Source organism: Colobus angolensis, unplaced genomic scaffold (assembly GCF_000951035.1).
Source record: "Colobus angolensis palliatus isolate OR3802 unplaced genomic scaffold, Cang.pa_1.0 Scaffold45, whole genome shotgun sequence".
Classification (NCBI taxonomy): Eukaryota; Metazoa; Chordata; class Mammalia; order Primates; family Cercopithecidae; genus Colobus; species Colobus angolensis.
In genome coordinates, this window is record NW_012117932.1 from 5,648,108 (window position 1) to 5,657,145 (window position 9,038).

Consider the following 9,038-nt stretch of genomic DNA (forward strand, 5'->3'; position numbering starts at 1 on the left):
ATGGCCACCACTTTCCTAATTACTTTAAGCAACAAAACTTTTAGTCTACTTCTGTTGTACTTTGTTAGTAAGCATCTACCTGCCTGTCTATGTTAACAGGTTTTCTGATGTGCTATACAGTTGACTTCATCCAAATAACGTATGTGAAACCACAAAGGAATTCAAGCTGCAGACAACAAGGCACATTTAAGAGGTTACAATATCAGTGTTGAGCTTGGGGACATAGAATAGAGCATTGATTTCTGATAAATTATTGTGCATTGACAGTTCTGGCACGGGCATTTCTTTCTATATTATGGTTCCATAAAATGTCAGTTTGGGCCCATTAATTGCCTCAGAGGAAAGTGTGTGTGTGTGTGTGTGTGTGTGTTAGGTGGAATGTGCTGGATTCGGGAGGCGTAGTGGGATGTTAGAAATTTAGATGTACATGCCCAATAACGTTAGCCTTTTATATTTTAATTTAGGATATCTGGGCTCCATTCTTCCCTGACGCTTCCCAACCATGACTTACTGTTCTTAGTGCCGTTGTCATTCAATCGGGATTTCTCTCGAGCAGACCCGCTAGTGGCATTCAGTGGATCCCAGAATAGATTTAGCCTGTTGGGAGCATAATGCATGTTTTAGTCTCCTGGTCACATACAAATGAAATAGCAGGGGGACAAAATACTGGAATTTAGGAGGGCCCTATGACTAGATTTTCTTTTGCATATTAGACAGACTTCTCAGATGTTTGAAGCTTTGAATTGTTATGTTTAATTACTTAAACTGAAAAAGTCTAAGACTGAATTCACTTTTTTTCTCTAAACATTTTTCCTTCTGAATTTCTTTGTTGTGTTTTGGTGATCCTCTATTCTCCAGCTGCCCAGTTTTCCAAATTTTTAAAATATAGTTACCCAGTTCAATTACTTATTCAACAATATCTATACTGCTGGCATGTTGTGTGAGTCACATACTGGGCACTCTGGGATGGAGAGATGGGTCAGTGCCCACCCTTGGGAGTTTACAATTTAGCGGGTCCCCTTCTGCATCCTCTCCCTCCTGTCCCTCCCATCAAGTGCACTTGTGTCTTTAGTATCTTCCTTCCCATCCCTATTGCAGCTGCTCTGATAGGAGGCTTCTCCATCACCCCTGGCCCACAGCAATCAAGTGCTCCATGGTTTCAGGGAGCCTAAAAGTTACAGCTTCAAAATCCAGTTTCTCACTCTCTAACCTCTTCCAGCAGTTCTCAACCTTGGTTCTGCATCAATAATGCATTGGTAATTTTTTTTATCTGGCTGTTTTTGACACAGATGCCCAGGAACCCTTTTGTAGAGGGCTTGGTTCATGTGTAATCTCTAAATGGTGCTTTCCTTGGGCTTCCAGACACGAGACAATTGTTCATTCCTCTGTGTGTCTAGTTCTTTGTACTTCACTTTTACTGATTACATTGGTACTCCTGTGCCACTCTGTCCATTCCACTAGACCATGACAGCACTGAGACCAAGAAATGCTACCCTACTCAGCTCTCTGTAAATATTAGTTCCTTTTACCCCATCTTTAATGCCTAATGATGGACGTAAGTTCTTGCTACATCTTCATTTTATCAAGTATTCTTCTCTTGTCATTTTGATTACAGAGAAAATAGCAACCATGGGAGACTAGCAAAGCTCCTGCATTCTGTTTGTCTTTTAGGGCCAGGGCAGGGCTAAATGGTATTTGAAAGAACAGAAAATGAGTTGTTCCAGTTTTCTCTTAGAAAAATTCCAAGAAGCACTTGAAATTCCAGCATTCTCTTCTCTCCATGGGAAGCACCATTTCATTTCTCATTTCTTCATTAATACTCTCTTTTCCTTGTCCCCAAGAAAACTACCACTCTATTCTCACCAACCAGTATAAAGTTAATTATTCTTGATAAGAACGGAGGTCACTCTAAGAGTGCTACTCCAGCTGTGGAACTTCACCTGGTTCAATGTTTGGAGTCACAGTTGGAGGAGTGTTAATCATAGTTATCACAAGCAGCCTAACTTATCAACCCTTTCCAGTTATGTGTCCCTGGAAAAAATAGTGCCTCTGTTCCCTACCCAACCCCTGGCTTTTTTTTTTTGAGACAGGGTCTTGCTCTGTTGCCCAGGCTGGAGTGCAGTGGCACAATCACAGCTCACTGCATCCTCGACCCCCAGTGTTCAAGCGATCGTCCTACCTCACCCTCTCACATAGCTGAGACTACAGGGAACTAGCACCATACCTGGCTAATGTTTAAACTTTTTCGGTAGATACAAGTTCTCACTCTGCTCTCCAGGCTGATGTTGCACTCCTGGCCTCAAGTTATCCTCCTACCCCGGCCTACTAAAGTGCTGGGATTATAGGTGTGAGCCACTGCACCCAGATACTTCATGGAACAATGCCGTGTTCTATGAAGTGCAATGTTTAACTGAATAAGAAACATGCAGTAATTGTATAGAAATAGGGCTGTAGTGAGGAGTGAATGGGATAACACAGGTTAAAACTATCAAGGTAGCACCTGGCCCATGCTAAGCACTCAATACAAGAATAACCCTGCTAACACATATTATCCTCATCATAGTCAGAGATGTCGAAAACACTCCCTGGGAATAATCATGGACTTTGGAGGCTAAGACAGAGGCAGCGCTTCGTGCTCCTGGGGTAGCTCCAGGAGATGCTGACTGGAAGGGCTGAAAGGTCAAGGACTGAACAGTGGCTGAAGAGTGAGTAACCCTTAAGGGAGCATTTGGGTTCTAACCCCCACGTTTCCCCTTGTGCTGTTTTGTTACTTCCTTAAAATCATTTCATTGCTGGCCGGGTGCGGTGGCTCATGCCTGTAATCCTAGCACTTTGGGAGGCGAAGGCTAGCGGATCACCTGAGGTCAGGAGTTCAAGACTAGCCTGGCCAACATGGCAAAATCCCATCTCTACTAAAAAATACAAAAGTTAGCTGGGCGTGGTGGCAGGCGCCTGTAATCCCAGGTACTGGGGGGCGGAAGGAGGGGGTGGGCTGAGGCAGGGGAATCACTTGAACACAAGAGGCGGAGTTTGCAGTGAGCCGAGACTGCGTCATTGCACTCCAGCCTGGGCGACAGAACAAGGCTCCGTCTCAAAAACACACACAAAAAAAAAAAAAAAAAAAAAAAAAAACCATTTCACTGATGTGAGGCCTCAGAATAAAACCCTAAAGTTTTCTCAAAAGGGAAAATGTGTGTGTGTGTGTGTGTGTGTGTATTGGCTTGCTATCCAATCATTCAGTGGTGATTTATCTCAAGGATTTATAAATACTTATTGTGCAAACACTGTGGATCCTAGTCAGCATTCACTCAGGAACTCAACCTGTCTGTATTTTTAGGTAGTGAGTTGTCTTTCTTTTATTTTGCATGTAAGAGTGGTTCCCCTTTTTGCAGCTTCGTTTGCTGTCAATGGCAAGCTAAAAACCCACATTTGGAAAATATGACTATTCATTTGCTTAATTATCACATAAACTATTTTTTAAAACTGGAATCAGTCACTAACAAATCCTGCTGGGCTGTTTCCTCTGTCTGGACTCCTCCCCACTGGGATTTCTCCACTGAACTTTATGGCACACAGTAGCTCCCTGCCCCCTTATCCATAGGAGATAACATGCCAAGATCCTCGGTGGATACCTGATGCCCCAAATAGAACCAAACCCTATAAATAAATAAATACACACACACACACACACACACACACACACACACACACACACACACCAAGTAACCACAACAAAGTTATTATGTCCAGCTCTTCTATAAAATCAATTATCAACTTGTCGTCTCTTTGTAAAATTGCACATCTAGTTATATTTTTTCAGGTATAAACAAAAAATACCTGTTTTTGCAAGGTATTTGTATGCCATAGAGTTATTATCTTTGAATCCAAGCAGGAAGGCTTAGCAAAGGCTCTGTACAGAAACCTGTCGTGTCTTGTATCAGGCTACAGTTTTTTTTAAGTCAGATTTCTCAAAGACGGGCACAGCAGTTGTATATAAATGGCTTCTGAAGATATATCACATCTGTCCAAAAATGAAAATCATTTTTCATGCCCAGCAATTGTGAACTTTCCAAATTGCTCTGTGAAAGTGTTTTATTCTCATGCAATGAAAGGCAAAAAAAACCCAAAACCAGTGATGGAGAAAAAAATAACAATTCCTATACAAACACCATATGCTTTTGATTCAGATAGTTCAGTGCTCAGTATGTTGTTTTCTATATTCTTTTTTACTTTTCTGACTTTTGAATCAATACGTAAAATGTGAACTGGATTATTCAAAATGCTAACTGGATTATTCAAAGGTAGAAGAAGAAATGCTGCTTCTGATGAAACCTTGCTACAGGACGTGGGAAGGGAGTGACAGCCACCAAGTCCTGGGTTCATGCCATTCTCCTGCCTCAGCCTCCTGAGCAGCTGGGACTACAGGCGCCCATCATCATGCCTGGCTAATTTTTAAAAATCTTTTTAGTAGAGACGGGGTTTCACCATGTTAGCCAGGATGGTCTCAAACTCCTGACCTTGTGATCCTCCCGCCTTGGCCTCCCAAAGGGCTGGGATGACCGGCCTAAGCAGCCGTGCCCGGCCGCCACCGAATCTCTTTAGACTCCACTTGAGCTCCAGGCTCCTCTTGATTTCCTGCCTCTCCTCATTCTAGTGGAAGTAGAAACTTTTTGCATAATAACAAATGGAAGTTATGCCATGAGTGGGATTCATGTTCCTGTGGTAGAGATGGGTTTGTTTAGTAGTTGTTTCAAGCTGAAGAATGACAGTGTCCACCACCCTCCCAGGAATAGGAACCTTTAGGCGAATGAGTCTCCTCACCGGACCAAGGGAACAGTAGCAGGACGGAGTTGGATCATGCATGGATAGGGAGGTAGAGGAGAAGAGAAGAGCTCCAAATGTTAGAAGGATTCTTAGACTCCTATATCTGGCTGACTTTCTAATGACTGAAGATGTAAAAAGGGCAAGTCATGATCTGCACTACTTATAAGATGAGACAAGTTCTGTTCTAGAACTTGAGCATGTCTGTGATCCACAAGGAGCACAATTGTCTTGTTTTCTTGTAACAGACTCGACCACAGGACGTGATGCAGGGTTACACACCATTTCTCTAAATATTCTATTGAGATGGAAGTTTCTAATCAGATGATTCTTAATCTGATTTTACTTTGATTGCCACACAGTTTAGTGTAGTGCTTGCTTAGGAGCTGACATAGTAAAATAAAAGTAAAATCAGATTAAGAATCATGAGGGTTGTTGGGTGCGATGGCTCACACCTGTATGTAATGCCAGCACTTTGGGAGGCCATGGAGGGAGGATCTCTTGGGCCTATGAGTTCAAGGCCAGTCTGAATAACATGGGAAGACTCTGTCTCTACGAAAAAATGTTAAAAAATTAGCCGGGTGTGGTGGCACAGGCCTGTGGTCCCGGCTACTTGGGAGGCTGAGGTTGGGGTAATGCTTGAGCCTGAGAGGTCAAGGATGCAGTGAGCCATGATCGTGTCACTGCACTCCAGCTTGAGTGACAGTGACACTCTGTCTAAAAATAAATGAATAAAATTTAAAAAGATAAAGAATCATGAGGGCACTTAACGGCAGTTATCAGAAGGCAAGCCATTCTACATAGTGTTAGGTTTAGCTGTTTACAATAGAAAACTCAAACTAATAGTGGCCTAAACATAGAGATGCAACCCTCAAGAAAAGCTGTCCAGAGCTGGGCAGTTAGGTGCTGGTATTTTGGTTCTTTGGTATCCAGGAGCCTAGGTGCCTACTATCTTTATGCTCTCCCTTTCTAGAGCCAGCCTCCAAATTTAAGGTCCCCTTATATTCCAAGACAGCTGCTGTAGTGCCAGCCTTCAAGCACAAGGCCAAAAGAGGAAGGAATGAAGCAGTTAAGGCAACAAAAAGCACAGGAATCATACAACTGTGTGGAATGTATATATTTTTTGCTTCCAACTTTATTTATCAAATTTTCCATGCTATTGGTCCTTTCAGGAGTTGCTCCTTAGCTCCTCTATTCTCATGTGAAAGGAGGTGAGGATGTTACTACTTCAAGATCCACATCTTTTTCCTGTCTCTTTATTCTCATTAATGAATTAGCTGATTCATCAAATGTCTACTGAGCACCTATTAATCATAGGCCCTTGGCTAGTCACTGGAAACACAAGGATGAAAATAAATAAATAAATAAATCCCTCCGGCCAGGCACAGTGGCTCACACCTGTAATCCCAGCACTCTGGGAGGCCGAGGCAAGTGGATCACCTGAGGTCAGAAGTTTGAGACCAGCCTGACCAACATGGAGAAACCCCGTCTCTACTAAAAATGTAAAAATTAGCTGGTTGTGGTGACGTGCACCTGTAATCCCAGCTACTCGGGAGGCTGAGGCAGGAAAATCGCTTGAACCCAGGAGGTGGAGGTTGCAGCCAGCAGAGATTGCACCATTGCACTCCAGGCTGGGAGACAGAGCAAGACTTTGTCTAAAAAAAAAAAAAAAAAAAAAATTCCCTGCCTGCCATCAGACACTGTCTGTCTAGTTGTAAAGACGTTATGAGCATGGTGAGCCCACTTTTATAAGTGCCATCAGAAGGCAGAGGGCATGGGAGAGAAAAGGCTCAAAGGGGGTACAGCCAGGCTTTTCTGAAGTGACAGAAGCCTTCCCAGAAGACTTGATGTAGGTAAAAGGCTGTTTAGAAACTTTCTAGATTATCAAGGGGATGTGCATATTTCAGACAGAGCAACAGGACCTACAAGGGCAGCAATAAACGAAATAGCCATAGTTTGGGATGGATACAGTGTAGAATGTGGCAGTGGAGAGGGTGCTGATAACAGTCCTTTGGGCCAGGCATGGTGGCTCATGTCTGTAATCCCAGCACTTTGGGAGGCTGAGTCAGAAGGACTACTTGAGCTCAGGAGTTCAAGACCAGCCTGGGCAACATAGTGAAACCTTGTCTCTACCAAAAAATAAAAATAAAAAAAATTAGCTGGACATGGTGGTGCAAGCCTGTGGTCCCAGCTACTTGGGAGGCTGAGGTGAGAAGTTCCTTTGAGCCTAGGAGGTCAAGCCTGCAGTGAGCCATGATCACACCACTGAACTCCAGCCTGGGTGAGTTCAGTGGTGTGAACATGACCCTGTCTCAAACAACAACAAAACAAAACCAAACAAATAAAAAAAAATTTTCTAACTACTCAGAGAAAATAGCAGGCATGAGCATAAGCACCCAAAGTCATGATGCATCTCCAAATGTGATGACATCTGTATCCACCTTTATTTCTTATTGTGGCATCTCAGCTCCCCACACCCAACAGAGCAGTTGACTCCACAATGTCCTTGGGCATCTATCTCTCCCTTTCATCCCTCTAACACTACTTCATTTCAAGCCCGATCCGTTTCCACCTGGTGATTACCAAAGCCTCCTAACTGCTTCCAGCCTCAGCGCCATTCCCACTTCTCCTCGTCTTTTCAGTATCCTCCCCCAGCCAAGGGAGTGAATGTTCTGAAATGTGCATCTGCTTGTTACACCCCTTTCTACACAGAGCACACTCTTTAGTGGATCTCCATGGTCCCAAGGTAAAGTTTAGGCTCCTCAGAGCAGCACTGATGGTTCTGACTGACACCTCTGCCCACCTGCCAGCCCCCACTCTGGCACTTCCACACAAAGAATTCCCCAGCCACTGCACAAACATCTGCCACTGCATAACTGCACCACAGCCTCACAACACTCAACGGCACCGGGGAGAGTTTCAGGGGCCAGGCCTAGGCATGAGACATACTCCTTTTCAGGTTCCGCTGGCTATCTATCCCAAGCTGCAAGGGGGCCTGGGAAATGCAGTCTGGCTGTGGCACAAGAGGAAGAGAAAGAGAAAGCTGGTCTTGCTGAGCAGCAGACTGTCTGCTGTGAGTCCTCTAAACTGGCCTACGTATTTGACAATTGTCTTTTTATTCTATAAATTTTCTTTGACTATCCTGTTAACAGATTGCTCCTGTTCTTCTTCTTTTTCTTTCTTCTTTTTTTTTAGATAGGGTCTCACTCTGTTACCCAGGCTGGAGTGCAGTGGCATGATCACAGTTCACCGCGGCCTCGACCTAATAGACTCAGGGGATCCTCCTGCGTCAGCCACTGGAGTAGCTGGGACCACAGGCATGTGCCATCATGGCCAGCTAATTAAAAATAATTTATTTTATAGAGTGGGGCTCTCATTATGTTGCTCAGGCTGGTCTATTACTAACCTCAATATAGAGATAAGGAAACTGAGGCACAGGGTTTTCCTTACACAGGTAAGGAAACTGATCTGTGCCCAGGTCCACACAGTTAGTAAGTGAAGGAGTTGGATCCAAATCCAGACAGTCCGACCCTACCGTCTTCCTTTCAAATGGGTGGTGCACTTTGGATATCTGTTTGTGGTTAAAAGTTTCAAGCACTAAATTACTCAACGTAGGCAGTTGTCAGAGGCTTTCTCTGCTTTTGTGTAAAGAGGACAAATCACAGTAATAATTTCGATGTGCTCTATTCTCCTCAACTCTCTGACATTTCTTTTTCCTTTTCAGTGCAGGTTTCTCATACTTCACAGAGAGATAGAAAGCACCAGATGACAGCCACCACACATTTTTGTTCCCATTGCTACAAGATGCTTCTAACCATCGTAAAATTATGAAACACTGAATTCCTTAAAAGTTGTCCACTTGCCGATTTATCTGATGGTAACTATTAAATATTTAAAAGTAACTTTAATGAATCTACTTGTGATGATTGTGTGAGTAATCTATTCTCTGAATTCCACCAAAAAACCATTTTATGACCAAAGTCATAACGAACATATTTCTATAGTACTAAGCCGGCAAGATAAATAGAGATCTGCTTATAATATAAAAAAAATTTATTCCTAAACTAATAAGATGATTATCAATCTGTAAAAGACTACGAAAATCAATACCGTATACTTGGCTATACTTGGTGAGAATTTTGGAAACACGTCTGTTCTTTTTTATTTGTGTTCTGGAAGATACTTAGCCCACCTTTTTTTTTTTTTTTTTTTTTTTT

General features: G+C 43.1%; 1 protein-coding gene across 1 annotated transcript in view; it reads right to left on the bottom strand.

The window, feature by feature from the left end:
* The window catches only part of DLGAP1 (discs, large (Drosophila) homolog-associated protein 1), a 691,004-nt gene that overhangs the window by 542,881 nt on the left and 139,085 nt on the right, over window positions 1-9,038 (bottom strand). Inside the window, exon 2 of the mRNA XM_011957822.1 lies at window positions 512-597. The gene's annotated coding sequence lies outside the window, so the exon portion shown is untranslated. The remainder of the gene's footprint in view (window positions 1-511; window positions 598-9,038) is intronic.